The 16,577-nt window shown below is 48.4% G+C and overlaps 1 protein-coding gene across 9 annotated transcripts in view; it reads left to right on the top strand.

Moving 5' to 3' along the window:
- Positions 1–242: 242 nt before the first annotated feature.
- Positions 243–16,577, top strand: part of Svil (supervillin) — a 208,478-nt gene continuing 192,143 nt past the window's right edge. For 2 of the 9 annotated variants that reach the window (XM_076572515.1, XM_076572493.1), the window contains exon 1: positions 385–770. The gene's annotated coding sequence lies outside the window, so the exon portion shown is untranslated. Of the gene's footprint in view, positions 261–367; positions 771–1,024; positions 1,175–1,484; positions 1,673–16,577 lie in introns of those variants that run through there. The other 7 variants (XM_076572513.1, XM_076572494.1, XM_076572497.1 and 4 more) reach the window with 6 other exon arrangements.

Here is a 16,577-nt window from a genome sequence, read left to right as displayed (position 1 = left end):
CTGGAGATTGAAGGGCTGCAGTCGTATGTTAACGGATTGGAGAGCTCCACCAATGAATGAGGTAGGTAAGTTCCCCTGGAGTCGGTGGTGGTGGTGGTGGAAGTGGTGTGACTGGACTTTGCACAGATGTGAGTGTCCTAGCAAGGTCGGTCTCCTTGGCAACCAGCCCAGAGCGCTACAGGCTGCAACGTTCGCTGGGATTGCCAGGTCTTATCCCTAGAACCGCTGGAAGCTCACGCCGGCCGCTCGCGGACTCGGAGGTGAGCCGCGTCCCTGGCTCCCGGAAGCTTCGGGTAAATAGAGCCCAGGGCCGAGGAGCCCAGGAGCCGCGGGGCGCGTGCGCGGGGCGCGTCCCCGGGCCCGGCCTGAGCGGGAGCGCGCCGAGGGGGTGGGTCGCACCAGCTCCGCTGGCCTGGCGCGCCATCCGAGCCACTCAGAGCGCCAGGCGGCGGACACCCGGGGGCCCCACAATTAATACCCGGCTCCCGCCCGCCGCGCGGGGATTCGCGCACCGGCTGTCCGGGAAGGAGGCGCTAGGTCAGTTCTGAGCCCGCAGATCGCTCTATTCCAGACGCTGCGACCATCCGGAGCGGTGCAGACTCTGCCCGCGCCCTCCTGGAGAGCGAGCCGGGGGCGGGGGGGGGTTGCTGAGGACTGTGCTGAGGACCCTGAGGTCCAGCGCGATTGTGCGTCCCCGGGGCTACGGGGACCTTGTTGCAGGCGCCGGGGCGGCAGGTGGGCGAAGGCAGCTGCGCAGAAGCGCGGAGAGGGTGAGTAGGGTCGGGAAGTTGGGGGTCTGGGAGGACGTTCTCCCGGTCTGGAACAGGCCCTCGCGCCGAGATGTTCTCTCGGCCGGACCCTTAAGTTTCACTGTGGACCTGCGGGAGGCTGAGAGCTAAGCTGCTGAAGTGTGTTTACCCCGCCGAGGCAGCTCCTAGCCACTCCCCCAGCCTGGCCTTCAGCCGCGACCCGACCCAGCGCCCCCAGCCCGGCGGCGGCCGCTGCACCTGGAGCTCCCCGGGAGCCTTTTATTACAGGGAGACCCTGAGTGTGACAGACTCCCGTCCTTTCCTCCCATCTCTTCAATCCAGGCAGAAAAGAGGCACTGAGACTCAGGGCGCAAACTTAGTTTGAACACCGTAAACGCTGCTCTTTCAGTGTTTTTAAACTGCACGTGCGTATTGTGGATGCATCATGTTTTTATTTTCGGGGCACGGGGGCCGGAGGCGGTGGTTGGTGACAGCTTGGCCCGCAAGGGGGGGGGGGGCAACTCTGGCCTCTCGTGACTGCTCTGGATGCAGGCATAGCTTTTAGGATCTGGCCCAGATCGGTCCCTGCCCTATCGCTCCTGCTCAGGAAGGGGCGTCCCTGCTCTGAGTCGCATCCCACACTCTCCTCTTCTCTGCCTGCCCCGCGGGGCTCCGCCTGGTGGCCCGGCAGAGGGCGCCAGCTCCTGATCGCCGCCCGGGCCAGAGGAGGGGAGGGGATTTGCGAGCCTCCAGGTAAGGAGCGTAGTGAATCATCCAGCGGCGGGGGGTGGGGTGGGTGAGCAGGGCTCAGTTGCAAAGAGGCGGCGAGGAGCCGAGGAGCCGCCGGTCGGTCGGGACTGTGGGGCTGCTGTCCCGCGGGAGGCTGTGATCCTGTCTAGGAGGCGCGGGGAGAGCTGGACAAGGTGAGGAGTGGCCGGGCGCTCGGAGGCAGCACGGGACCAAGGACGGCCGGGGTCTCGGGATGCCGCTGTGCACCTCCCAAGGTGGGGTATGGGGTGGGTTTCACTGCTGCCAGCGGTCCTGTGGGGGCGAGGCTGGAACCCGGAAGGCACTACCCGGGACGGGTGGCGGGTCCACAGGCCGCTACCACCGGGTGCTGTTTTACCTCTCGGGGTCCAGCGTAGTAACAAAGGCACCGTGAGGCTGCCGCTTCCACCCACTTCCGTCCCGCTTCCACTGCGGGGAGGTCCGGCAGTGTTTGGATTTTGGGTTTCCGAGTTTTGGGGAAGTTAGGTGAGAGGAGGGGTGGAGAAGAGGGCTCCCGGGCTAGGGTGCCCGAGCGAACACAATTCCAATTTCGCGGTCTCCTGCCTTTCCCCAGCCGCCGGGGATTGCCTGGGCTCCTGTGCCCTGGGCCGCGCCTCGGCAGTATTTGCCGGGGTTTGGGGTTTGAACTGGGCGCTGGGCGCACCCTGCCACCTCCTGCCCATGCCCCTCCCCATGGTGTCTGCGCGTGTGCCGGCTCCACAAGGGCGGGGCTTAGCCCGGGTGACAGCCAGAAGCCCCCGCACCTAGAAAGTGGAGCCCCAGAAAGTGTTCATTGCATTACTGTGAGCAGCAGAAGGAGAGATTCGAGTCCCGGGCCACAGTCTGGGTCCGATGCAGGGTTAAGGGGCCTGCTGTGTAGGACTTGGAGATCTGTTGAAATCAGCTTATTGCAGTTGCAGTGCCGTGGAAGGGAAGAGGCCACTTGGTTTCTACCCCTCCATTTCCATCTCAAGTTGTCGCACTTCAGACCCTAGCACAGGCACAATTATTGTCACCCCGATGGGTGTCAGGGGAGGCTTCCTTGTGTGTCTCGGGACCAGGACCTGACGGGAGGAAGTATTGCTTAAAAGAAAGCCAGCCAGTCACACTCCGCTGGCAGGTGCCCTCAGCCCCAGGGTCAGCACAGAAGTCTCCTTTTCACATCTCTCCGCCCAGCCCCACAACAGCCTGTTGCTGAAGGGCGGGGCTGGCTGGCGGTGATGACATCGTGGATACTTAGGAAAATCCCTCAGATTCTGCCTTGCATCTCACCACCTCCTTTGGAGGGTGGGTTCTGGAAACTAAAGGTTCAAGAGGCCAAAAGGTCTGCCAGTCAGTCCTGCTCCGGAAAGGGTGCCAAGTGCCTGCTGTTGCAGAAAAGGCAGTTTCTGAAGAGGTTCTGCTTGGTCTTGGGGTGTTTTGAGACAGGGTTTCTCGCTGTAGCTCAGGTTGGAGGAACTCATGGCAGTACCTCTGCCTCAGCCTCCTAGGTACTGCTGGGGTGTCAGGCATGACATATTTGTAGACAGTTCAGTCCGTGCTGTAACCCCGGACATAGTTGATCTTGTTGGACCTTCGACTTCTTCCGTTAATGCCACCGCTTCAGTGACACCAACTTTTTGTAAAGTTTAAGGAATGTGGGAAAATTAAATAAAACAAAAAACAAAACAAAACAAAAAAACCCAAAACCAACCTGTAGAATTACAGGACAGTCCCAGAAGAGAAGTCAGACTTCATGTGCTGTCTCACCAGGTGGACCTGGGGCCAAGAATTCTCCCCAGCACAGGACCATCAGGCCCCACCCTGTGTGACATGGCCACAGGGCTGAAAGTGTGTGTTAAATTAAGTGAGAGCTGCTTTTCCTGACTGATTTTTTAGTTTGTTTGTTTGTTGGTTTTTTTTTTTTTTTTTGGTTTTGTTTTGTTTTGCTTTTCGAGACAGGGTTTCTCTGTGTAGCTTTGGAGCCTTTCCTGGAACTCACTCTGTAGCCCAAGCTGGCCTCAAACTCACAGAGATCCGCCTGACTCTGTCTCCTGAGTGCTGGGATCAAAGGCGTGCGCCACCACCGCTGGGCTTCCTGACGAATTTTTAACGACCTCCCTCATACCAGTTTCTTTCACAGACCTAAGAATATACTGTCACAGTTTTCTAGTAACACTAAGCTCATGTTTAAGATGTAGGACTTTGGTATGACCCTGAATGCTCCTTAACATGTGTGACTTTAAAGAGAGAGGTGTGTGAGTCTAGAGTAACACACTGGGGCTCAGAATGTCTTAGTGTTGTGGCAGCCATGGGGACAGCTGGGGGTAAGGAGTGAGGGCCAAACCTGTGGAGTCAACGTGGCTGGCCTTGGGGTGCGTCTACAACTAATGCTGCCTTAGCCGATTGCTCAGTCTCGTGGAGCTTCATTTTCTTCCTTTAAGATAATAGTAGTCTAGTCTGATTTCCAGTTACAAGGATAAAATTAGATGATGTATATAAGAGACTTGGCACGGTGCCCAGCACATAGTAGCTGCTCAACCAACCGATGAGGTCTGAGAACGCCATTCTACGTTCTTCCCCTCCCTGTGACATCCAGTCAGGTAAAGAAGGTGATGGCCAATCTCTGGCTCAACCCACCCCCTTTCGTCAATTCTTCAGTCATGTGCACGAAGGGATTTCTCTTTGTCAGCAAGCTGAGGGTGGGGGGAAGTGGAGGGAAGGTTGTTGGTGATGGAAACTTTGTTTCTTGCAGGAGGAATTTGCCAGGGCCTCCGGAACTAGGAGGCTTTCCTCCTGGCAGCACCACTGTGTCATTTTGTGGCTAGCTTTCCAGTCATTTCCCTTTCCTTTAGATTGAAAGCCAGTATCCAAATTACCACCGAGACAAGACTTTAAAAAAAAACCCAAACAACTTAAAAGTGAACTGAGAAAAGGAAGTAAGCTTTTTTTTTTCTGTCCAGTTAATGAGCCATTTATAATACTAAAGAAAAAAAGAATCTGCTTCTGTGAAATTGTGCCATCCCAATCTTGGGAAGAGGAGCCATTTTTTCTTGGGAAGAGGACCCCCCCCCCTTTTTTTAATGGGACTATTTTCTGTGTCTTTATGAGAGCTGATGGGGAGGAAGGAGAGCCTGTGCTCTGCTTTCAGTCGTGTTTTCTCAAGTGTGGTAGACTGTATGACCTGAAAATTGCTGTGCTTTTAAAAGCTGCTGGAAGACGGCATGTAGGGACAAAGCTGAACAAACATGGAGCAGCCAGGGTGTCCATTTCACATGAGAAACCACTGGGAAAGTTCTCAACTTCAAAAACCGAAATGGAGAAATAGTCTGTCCTGCTCTCCTCTTCCTTCCCTCTGTTCTGGACTCTGCACCTTTATCTTTCAAACACTTAACAGGCTAAAACCTTGGCCACTCACAGCCCTGGTGTGGTTTTGATAAGTGGTACCTTCTGTCTGTGGTGGAGATGGGAGACAGAGAGGGTCTGTCAGTGGGCAGGTTCTACATTTGGACATGAAATGTAGCTCCCTCTCACACTGGAAAGTGAGCTGACCCTGTAACTGGTTGACAGATGTATAGGTGAGGAACAGGGTTCTCCCCACCCCCTTCTAGCTTTGTGCCTCTAGCTCCATTTGTAACCACTTGTTGTGACCCAGTGTGCAGCCTGAAGCAGCTGCAGGGCATTCGCCAGGCCCACCCCGGGCTGCTGCTTCCTTTGTGGGGATGGTGAGCAGGCAGTGTTACTCTGGATCACATAGCAGCCTGGTCGAAAGCGGCTGGCGTTCCCCAGCTGTCCTTCCTCGTCTTTGCGTAAGGGAGAGAACTTGGCAACTGCTGCACTGACGTTCCACTTGCTTCTTTTGTCCAGTCCTGGGGAGGTTAAAATCCAGGAACCGTTGTCGACAGCAGCCTCTTAAGTTCTCACTAGTTTCTGTAGTGTCAGTGGTATTCCAGATAGAGTTATAGTTTGTCAGGACAAGACTTAAAAGGAAATGTCATGACTTTTTTCTTCAAGATGAGTGTTTTAAAGATTTTATTTTTTAAGAGTGTGTGTGTGTGCACATGTGTATGTGTGTCATATTGATATGCACACTTGAGTGCAGGAGCCCAAGGAAGCCAGAAGAGGGTACTAGATTCCCTGGAGCCTGTCAGGCTAAGTCTTAAAAGAAAATGTCACAACTTTTTTTTTTTTGTCTGAGTATCTATTTGAAAGATTTTTTTATTTTATTTTTTTCAATTATGTGTATATGTGTCTGTGTGTATATGGGCATGTAGGTGCTCCCAGAGGTCAGAAGAGGTCATCAGATCTCCCGAAGCTGGAGTTACAGGTGACTATGAGCTCCCAACATGGGTGCTAGGAACCAAACTGGTGTCCTCTCACAGAGCAATATACACTCTTATCTGCTGAACCATCTCTCCAGCCCCTCAAATTAATTAAACAAAAAAATAACCATTAGGTATAGTTTTTTATACTTACAACATAGTCTCTTTATATTTCATTAACTAATAAAGTGTTAGATCTAGCAGTAGAATTACATGTTTTAAAAAACATTGCCACATGAATCTGGCTTAACTATATACATTGTTCCATGCAGTGGTTCTCAACTTTCCTAATGCTTCAACCCTTCAGGTTGTGGTGACCCCCAACCGCACAATTATTTCGTCAATTTCATAAGTGTAATTTTGCTACTGTTCTAAATTGTAAATCTCTTCTATGTAGGATATCTGATATGCAACCCCTGTGAAAGCATCATTTGATCCTCAAAGGGTTGGTGACCCACAGGTTGAGAGCCACTACTTTAGAGGGAGGAGTGAGAGAGGGGGTATGATTAACATACATTGTATGTAGTTCCCAGAGAATTAATAGAACTATTATATGTTGAAAAAGAAATCCTGTACTAAGAGGGGAATTCCTACTGTTGGTGGGGAGACACTTGTCACCACCTCAGCCTGCCTGCCAGCTCTTGCCCAGGGCTCTGAAACATCCATCATCATTAATGTGAACTGTGATGATAGCCGCAGTGTAAATAACAGCCCTCTATTGGATGTCTGTTGGTCTCTATCTCCTTTGCTCTGTGAGAAGTTATAATGACTCCGAGTCTCACTCCTCAGGGCTCTTGTCTATTGTCAGTGAGTTAGACTCTGCACTCCTCAGCTCTTCCATCCCTCCCTCCATCCCCCCTTTACCATATTCACACACCTTGTACTTCATCTGCTTGAACCGAGTTCATGGGTTTTTACACTACTTCCGTTTTTTGGTTGGTTTTCTTGTTATTTTCACTTGGGCCTATCCAGGATGCCCAGCCTGGTCCTCAGGGCTGATGAACATGGATCTCTTGTCACAGAAGAAACTGAGGCTTCTGCATCTGATAACAAGCTAGGCTAGGACTACACGAATCTTCTGACTCCAAATTCAGCCCCTCTCTAGCTGGGGATTGGAAGGGTCAGCTCCACAGAAGAGCTTTAATCTGGTGTCTGCTTCTGAACTTTCTTGTGCTTGTCCTGAGCACAGTGGCCCCGCCCAGTTCTACCTTTACATACCTTCCCTGGGGTAGAGCTTTTCATTATATCCTTTGCATTGCCATTGTTCTCTTGGTGTCTTATGTTTCTAAGTTTTGTCTCGACAAAAAACTACCCACAGATATTATTTTCTAATGCACACACCCCTCCTTTCTGTTACACGTGCATGTATGCCTGCATGCACACACCCCTGCATGCACACACCCCTGCATGCACACAGAGACCCATTATGGCTTCTGGACCCATTTTCCTTTCTCAGCCAGCCCAACATCTTTCAGAGATGACTCCACATTAATTGGGTAAAATGGTTTATTTCTGTTCAATGGTTTGGATGCTGCCGATTTTCTGATGATGTTAGATATAGAGGCCCAAATTAACCTGGCCTGTGCTGGAGAGATGGCTCATTGGTTAAGCGCACTTGCTGCTCTTCTGGAGGATCTGAGTTTGGTTCCAGCAAACCCACATCAGGCAGCTCACAACTGTCTTTAACTCCAGCTATTGAGAATCCAGTGCCCCGGCGTCTGAGGGAACTTGTACTCACATGCACGTACCCACATGCATGCACACACACCCCTACATGTAATTAAAAATAATAAAAATAAATCTTACAAAACCGAATCAACAACAGGAACAGAAATAACCTGGCCAATCCTCCTCTTGGAAGGACCCTTGAGATAAGCCTGTTTCTCCCTGGGAGTAACATGTTCTCCTTTCTACCCCATGCTGCTCAGGGGTTGGAAACAACACCCATTTCTTTCCCTGTAGGTAGAAGGTGACAAGCTTTGGGGTGCAGCCACAGAGGGCCCCCTTTGGCTTCGTATTTTCCCAGTAGCCAGAGTCTTGCTCTTTCCATGCACCCTGGTACCTCCCCTTCTCACCCTCAAACTCGGTTAGCTTTCCCTCATCCCTAGCTGGACCTCTTTTTTCTCACTGTCATTCTGCCCGTCCTGCTCTGGTCTGCGCTGTCACCCGACTGGCCACCTCCTGGCGGCTCAGGGTTTCGGGTGTCTTAGGGAAGCCTTGCCTTGGATGCCCTTCCACCACCTGTCATTGGTGTTTAATTGCGTCCCCCCACTAGCCAGCCTGCTCTGCCTTGGGGTAAGTCCCCATCACCCTGACCCCAGCAGCATCCCCCGGGTTTCCAGGAACAGGGCTTCATGTCTCTTACCTTCTTCCTTCCCCCATTTTGGTCAGTGCCTCTTAATTCTTTTCAATCATTTGCTTATCCCTTTGTTCTGAGTTGGTTCCATCTGGCTATCTCCTCACTGGAGCCGAGTAGTTACTTTGAATACGCCATCAAAGTTTTTGTTTCCAGGCAACCTTTGCCTTTAGGAAAGGTTCTTTGGGATTGAAGTGTGGAAATAGCAGGTATGAAACTGGTCAGGTCAGGCCACCTAAAGGCTTGAACTTTGGGGAAGATTGTTTGGAATTTGTCCAGGCTTCCCCTCCACATGGCAGCACCTGAGAGCAATGGAAATGCACACCTGTTTTGGATAACCCTTCCTTGTTGCAAGTGGAAATCGTGTGTGCAGAGCAGAATTAAATTGTGCACCACCCCCACCTCCCACCCACCCACCCCCACCTTTAAATTATATTGCTGGAGAATCTTCTGAGGCAGTTTGTGCTTCGTGGCCTGTCTGGGTTGTGTGTAAAGTCACGGAAGACTGCTCTTATATGGTTGTCCTGGGGCCTTTTGTTCAGTAGGCTTTGGGGGGATTTCTGAGCTCTGATGGTGAGAGGCCAGGATCCTGTGCCTCAGAGAAGAGTGAATCTTAGGAAATCCTTATCAGACTGGTCCTGATGAAGGCGTCTCGGGAACGCAGCCCCTGGCTGTTGGCTGTCCTTGCCCTGCTCTGTGGTAATGTGCTGCCCAGAAACTACTCTTTCTGAAATTATGTGCGTGCGTGCGTGCGTGCGTACTCTCCTGGCATTGAGAATGCAGCTCCATGTGAAGCCTTCCCTTACAGGGCTTTCAGTCAGGACTCCTGTGCAGAGGCGGAGCATCGGTGCTGGGAGGAAGGTCCATTCCGGACGATACTAGGTGGGGCGCACACAAGTGCAGGATGCACACTAATGAACGTGTGTGGATATCTGGTCCTTGCCAGCAGAACAGCCACCCGAGTCCTGACAAAGGCCTTGCATGCTCTCTCTCTGAGCACAAGCTTCTATAGGCCAGTGCCTCTGAAGAGATGAAATAAGATGACAATCTCTTGAACCCGGATCTAAGGTCATGAACCTTTTGTAATAACTTAGGGGCTGTGTCAGTATATTCTGGTGCGTACTTGTCCCCCCTGACTCCCTTCCCACAGCTGTTTGTAGGGAAGGATAATCTAAGTCTGGAGCCATTTGTACAAAGGATATTCAGTGGTGATTTAAAGGGCCCCTCCCTGCTGTGTACGAGACCCACCATTGGGATCTGTCTGACTGAGTGTAATTACACATGACCTCACAGTGTTGTGCTCTGTGTTCAGTTTTCTGCCAACTGTATTTGTAAAGAGACTTGCTTTCCCCTTTGCTGAGTGTTGCAGTAGCACGCTGCCAGATTTCCTGTCTTCCAGGACAGAGGATAGCTCACACCTCTCTGCATCTTTTCTGGGTGTTGTGCATTACAACCTGTTGTCTCTAGTTTCTGCCTAGGTGGCTTCCACACTTAGGGTCTCTGCTGTCCAACTGGGCCCTTTGCTGAATAGAACATAGTTATCAGGACAAACATGCTAATACAGGACACGTGTGCACGCTATTACAGGACACACATATATTACTGGTATATGTGCACACCAGTACAGGATGCCCAAGTGGGCACCAATACAGGACACATGTGCACACCAGTACCATACATGCATGCATGCACAGCTGTGCAGAGCACATGTGCACACAAGTGCAGGATGCACACTAATGGAGGTGTGTGGATATCTGGTCCTTGACGGCAGAACAGTATAAACTATCCTGTCCTGGGCCATTAGCTCTTGTCAGGGTGTATGTAGGGCTGGGTTCTAATGAAGATAAGCCACAGTTGAAAATTTGGAGGTTAAGGTGCCTCTTTTAAAAAACTATGGTTCTCAAAGTTCATGGGTTTCAAGTCTAGAAGTTCTGCATAAAGAACTAAGGACTTACATTCCTGGAAAAAAGTGAGTGATCTGACCCCGAGAACAAAGAACAAGTTTAGAGGGAACAGCCTTCAAGCAGTAGACCGTTCCCATGCTGTTCCTGAAAACGAATTTGGTGGGAGACTTTGAAACTGAACTCACCCCCTGCCTCTGGCCCACATGCTTCACACTGGACCCAGAATTATTTAATCATCTTTTGAAAACCAACCCTCACAATATACTTGTGACATTGAGTTTCCAGGAAAAAGAAAAACATATGCTTGACAAGAAAATTGCATGGTTGTAAATGGTTTAGTTGATTATTTATGTAACTCTAACATCTCTGTGTTAAAAAAAACTACCAAAACTTCCTTATTTTTTTTCTTTAACTAAAAGCTTTCATCACAGGGAGCTTTTCCTGTTCTTGATTCCTAGAGTGCTGGAGGAAGCTCTTTATTTTCTTCCATGTGAAAGAAAATTAGTTCCATCTTAAGTGGGCCTCAAAAACAAACCCTTCATCTAGTGCTGGTTTAAATGAGAGATGTTCCCCACAGGCTCATGAATTTGAACACTTGGTCCCCACTTGGTGGCGCTGTTTGGACAGGTTTAGGAAGTGTGGCGGCCTTGCTGGAGAAAGTATGTGAGCTTTGAGAATTCATTGCCCTGCCCCACTTCCAGTCAGCTCTTTGCTTTGTGTTTAGAGTTGAAGTTGTGAGATCTTAGTTTCCTACCAACATGCCTGTAGCTGTCCGCCATGCATCCCTGCCACTGTGGACTCTTACCTCGCTAGAACCATAAGCCAAAATAAATCAACTCTTTCTTTTATAAGTCTTTTTTTTTTTTTTTTGGTCATGGTGTTTTGTCACAGCAACAGAAAAGTAATCCCCCTCACCTGCCTCCCATGAGCAAGCGTGCATGCACGCACACACACACACTTAAAAAAATTCTGTAAACTTACTGTGGAAAATTCACTTTGACTTTTGAGCATAGACACTAGTCTCAGGCCAGACAGTAGCACTCCAGATCTTGCTTGCTCCAGACCCGTGGCCTCCAATGCAGTCTCTTCCCCGCTTTCCAGTTCAGCTAGAATATGTGGGTCTTGATCCTTTGGGGGGGGTCACATATCAGATATTTACATTATGATTCATAACAGTAGCTAAGTTACAGTTATGAAGTAGTAACAAAATAGTTTTATGGTTGGGGGTCACCACACCACGAGGAACTGTAGCACTAGGAAGGTTGAGAACCGCTGAACTAGACAAAGACTTGACCAAGGGTAATGCTATGTTTGCATAATCTTTGCTCAATCTCTCTTCCCCTCTTAAAATGGGATTTTTTTTTTTTTTTTTTTTTTTTTTTTTTACAGTTTATCTATTGGGTGGGTGGGGTGGGGGTGGACTTCTGCCACAGAGCCTGTGGAGAAGTCAGAGAACAGCTAGGAATTGGCTCTTGCCTTTTAGCACGTGTGCCCCAGGGACTGAGCTCAGGTCGTCAGGCCTAGAGACAAGTGTCTTTACCCACTGAGTCATCTCACTGGCTCTCCTCCCACGTTTTTCTTTTTACTTTTTAATTCTCTTTGGTTGCCAAATTCACATAGATTGCTTATCGTTTACCCAACAGTGGCTGCTCTGTCTCATCATTTCAGAACGGTCTCCTCATTGTTTTGGATTCTGGGGACAAATGAACACATTAATGAGAAGTGGCAGCAGGCGCTGTCACCCCACTGCAGTTAGGCTTGGTGAGTCAGTTACCATCTCCAAGTATGTGTGAGAATGAGCATGTTCGTAGACTAGGGAGAAAGGCCAAGACAACACAGAAGAGGACCAGAGTAGGTTTTCTGTGTAGAGCCTCGGTCCCCTCCTCATTTGAAATAATTAAGTTTAAATCTGAAATGCTTTTTGAAGTTTGCTTTTAGTGACCGGATACTCTTGCGTATTTTCTATTTTATGTATGTAAAATACTCTTATGTATTTTTATGTACAAGGAACTCTGCTGGCATTTTTTCATAATCCTCTTGTGATATATGTAGTGGTGGTGTGGTGGTGGTGGTTTGAATGATCACTGTCCCCCACAGCCTCTGGCATTTCAAAACTCGGTCCCCAGTTGGTGGAACTGTTTGGTGAGGCTCAGGGGGTGTGGCTTTGGAGGTATTTCACGGTAGGCTGGCTTTGGGAGTTTAAAGACATGTGCCATTTCTAGTGTGCTCTTTGCTTCCTGTTTGTGATTTGAGATGTGAACCCGCAGCTCTCAGCTTCCAACTCCACCTCCCAGGTCTACCACCTGCTGCCTCCACTTGGCTAATGTGGACACTAATCCTCTGGAACCATAAGCACCAAATAAATTCTTCCTTCTGGGAGTTGTCTTGGTTGTGGTGTTTTATCATAGCAATAGAAAAGTAATCAAGACGGAAATGCCCCTTTTGCTGCAGGTGAACGGTATCAGGGCCCTCAGGGGTAAATGTCTGGTCACAATGGCCTATGGGTAGCAGGAAGAGCAGTAGGAAATTACTTCTTCAGTGTGTGTTCTCTCTCCCACTTCCTCCCTCCCTCCCTCTCTTCCTTCTTTTCTTCCCTTTAAGCTTCCATATTGCTTTGAAGTGGTGTTATCACTGTCTTCTTATCCTCCTGGCTTCTGGCCAGCTTTTTGTGTAGAAAGTTTGGGTCAAGTGTTAAGTCAGTTTTTTTAACTTCCAATACTCTATGTGATGGTCTTGCATAAATTATTTCAACTTTTTCTTGCTACTACACTTTTTATTATCATCATCATCATTGTTGTTGTTATTATTACTATATTGACAGAAAGTCTTTAGCAGTAATTTGGGAAATATTATCATTTATAAACCTTTTATAGTTGCTGACACAATACGAAGAACATAAATCAACAAAATGCTCAGTTGGTAGTTTAGTACCCCCAATACCCCTGATGGTTTATTGTAACCCCAATACCTCTTGACAGTCTATTATACCCCCAATAGCTCCTGACAGTTTATTATACCCCAATACCTCTTGACAGTCTGTTATACCCCCAATATTTCCTGACAGTGTTGACAGAAGCACTGGCCTTAATCATTCAGAAGGATGACCTGTTGCACTTTGATATGCTTTGTGGTTTTCCATATAGCTCATTTAGTTAGTTAGTTAGTTAGTTTTCACCTTAAAATACAAGAAAAATATGGCCCAAGAAGAAAAATGCTGTATCCAAAATTACCAAGCAAGTGTCATGGCCCAGCCTAGGACAAGGCCCTCTGACTTTGGACCATGCCTTGTTCTCTCCTGTTTTGACTGTGCTTATAGCAAGTTGTAGGTTTTTTTATGGTACACTTAAAAAAATAAAGTAGTTATGGTTATTTTCTCACTTACCACTTGGCTACAAAGCTGTCTACTTCTTTTCTGTGCTAATCCATCATGAGCCCTAAGGCAACAGGAACTAGAAGCCGGTTAGTTCTCACCCTAACCAGAGCACAGCCTTCTACTCATTGAGAAGCCAGGCTCAGGAGACCCTGAAGACCCAAGGAGAGAGGAGGGCTTTGCTGCTACGGGATTGGCTTCATCTTCGCTGGGATTATTCGGGCAGATATGATGGAGAGCTCTAGACATGCTCATGGTGGTAGTGTGTACATGTGGGCCCAGATCAGTATCTACTGAGATGTGCTACACCAAAGCCAGGCATTGTCTGTACCTTAGTTCAAGCTAGCTCTCAGTGCAGTCCCATGGAGAAGCCAAGTGCTAAGTCATGAGGAGTTGGTCTTGTTTTTGTTTTTCTTTTCTTTTCTCCTTCTACATAGCTCAGGCTATGCTGGAGCTCACTATGTAGACCAGGCTAGCCTCAAACTCACAGATATCTGCCTGCCTCTGTCTCCTGAGTGCTTGGATTAAAGGAGTGTACCACCATACCCTGAAAGTAGTCAGGAGTTTTCATCTAGATGGAGGATTTGTGTTATTTCCAGGTCAGTAAGTGGACGAACCTGGTCATTTAATAACTCTGTCATCTCCATTTTCTAATTTAATTTCTAAGCTTACCTTTTTCTTTTTCTCTGAATGAGGAAAAAATTTTTTTTCTTAAAAAATATTATTGTTATTTGTATGTGTGCCCATATGTATCTGGAGGCCAAAAGAGGGTGTCAGGTGCCCTGGAGATGGAGTTACACACAGTTATGAGTTACCTGGCATGGGTACTGAGAACTGAAGTCTGGTCCTTTGCAAGAACAGTGCACAAGGCAGTTTATGCTCTTAATCACTGAGCCGTGTCTCCAGCCCCATAGATGATGATGACGGTGGAGGTGATGATGATGATGATGATGATGATGATGATGATGATGTGTGTGTGTGTGTGTGTGTGTGTGTGTTGTATTCATGTGTCATGTTGCATGTCTGGTGGTCAGAGCACAACTTGAGGAGTCAGTTGCCTCTTTCCATCATGTGGGTCTCAAGAGACTAAACGCACGTCGTTGGACTTAGTGGCAAGCACTTTTGCTCACTGAGCCATTTAACCAAATCTTTGAATTTGTAATGTAGTACACAGCTTGTCCACTTTCCTTTGGCATAGCAATCACCATTGCTATTGGCTGTGGTGTTTTTAAAAATTCTCTTTATACCTTTAGTCTTCTGGTCACAGTATTAATGTCCATGTCTTCATTCAGTTTTACATTAGTACTGTGTTCAGCATGAAACTGTAGCTATTTTTTTCTTATCAACTTTAGAAATAATGTAGTTACCTTTTTTTCCCTTTGGTATAGCAGGTTTTTCCATGTAATTACCAAGCATGGTTTATGTAATTATCACTGTAACTGTACAAAATGTTCAGGTGCATGCGTAGAGTGCTGAGCAGTGTGGAGAACAAAATTGCCTCCATCCGACCCTTCCTTTGCCAGCATGGAGCAGATCAGAGGCGTGCTCCTGGACCGGCTGACACACCACCCTCACTGGTCACCATCTTTATGAAGGTAGCTTTGAAGCCAACCCCTCCCAGAACAGCAGGTTCATGCTTAAAGGAAAAATATCCCATGGTGCTTCAGTTTTCAAATAAAGTAAATTCATATTGACTAAAGGCTAGCATTCAGTCCCTCCGTCTTGCTCGCCACATTTCCAATAGCCAGGTGTGGATACTGGGTATCTATCCTAGGGACAGATCAAGGCCAGACTTTTGCATCTCAACCTCTGGGACCCTTGCCAGGACCTAGACAGTCTCTCACTTCTCTGGTCCTGCAGCTGTGTCTTTCCTGTCTATTCAGAAAGAAACTGAATTTGGGAATTTTGAAAGAATAGAGGAGGAAGCAGGTGGTGTCTGACAGGTCTCCCGACTGTTGCTCTGGGGCTGGGCAGCCGCCCACTGCCAGGACCATTAGGCCAAGTTGGACCTTAGGCCAGTCTGCAGATCAAAGGAGGCTGAACCTTCTAAACAGGCCACTCAGGGTGTGTCGGCCCACCACGGTTGCTCTTGCAATGACTTTGGCAACCCTTCGTGGGTGAGATTCCTGTCAGCCAAGAGCCTTTTTCTTTATCCCCAGCTCCCCGCCCCCAAGCATGAGGGTAGTTGGGGAAAGCTGCCTCTGGCTAAGCTGGCTATGGGAGTTTTCAGATTTTTAATTCTATTAATAATCACAGGCTATGAAAGTACACCTGTAAGTGGGGGAATGGGTAGTCTATTAAGTGTGTTGAAAATGATGTAGTGGGCTATTCTAAAATTCACAAGCCACCTTATGAACCAGAATGTTGTATTCAGTATGAGTAAATGGATTCTGTTTCATTTCATCTTGTCTGCCCCCCGCCCCCGGCTCAATCCCCTCTCTTTCTCAGCTCAGAAATTTAGTTTATATTAAAAAAATGCATTTATTTGGAAATACGTTACTTTGCTTCTTATTTCAAAGTGTGAGTTTTACCTGATGTGTGTGTGTGTGTGTGTGTGTGTGTGTGTGTGTGTGTGTGTACTCACTTAGCTCTTAGGGTTCTCACAGATTTTATTTTGTCCCTTATCCTCTTCAGTGTGTTTGTGTGTGTGGTGGTATGTGTGTATACACGTATGTATTTGTGTGTGTACATATGTGTGTGAGGGGGCAGAGGTCAAGGAGAAGTGCCTTCCTTAGTTAGTCTCCACTCTGTTTTGCTCACTAGGAGCCCACTCATTCAGCTAGACTCTGGTCAGTGAACCCTGGGACCTTCCTGTCTCTGCGTCACTCCACCCCAAGTGCATGGGTTATGGGCAAAGGTCACCATATCCAGCTTTTATGGGAGTGGTGGGGATCTGAACACAGGTCCTCGTCTTGTGCAGCAAGCATACTACCCACTGAGTCCTCCCCCAGCTCTGTTAGTGTTTCCCAGCTGCCTGCACATGCTCTGTCTGCTGCTGTTTGCTCAGGTGGAACTCAACTTACAGAGAATAGAGTCTGCTTAGTGACCTCAGTAGTCCTAGAGACTTGGGAAGAGCATTTTCTCTACCACCACCCCCTTCCTACTTTAGGACTTTGGAGCAGACACACA

The sequence above is a fragment of the Peromyscus maniculatus genome, chromosome 5, assembly GCF_049852395.1.
Source record: "Peromyscus maniculatus bairdii isolate BWxNUB_F1_BW_parent chromosome 5, HU_Pman_BW_mat_3.1, whole genome shotgun sequence".
NCBI classification, from domain to species: domain Eukaryota; kingdom Metazoa; phylum Chordata; class Mammalia; order Rodentia; family Cricetidae; genus Peromyscus; species Peromyscus maniculatus.
This window is presented reverse-complemented; position numbering and strand designations above follow the sequence as displayed.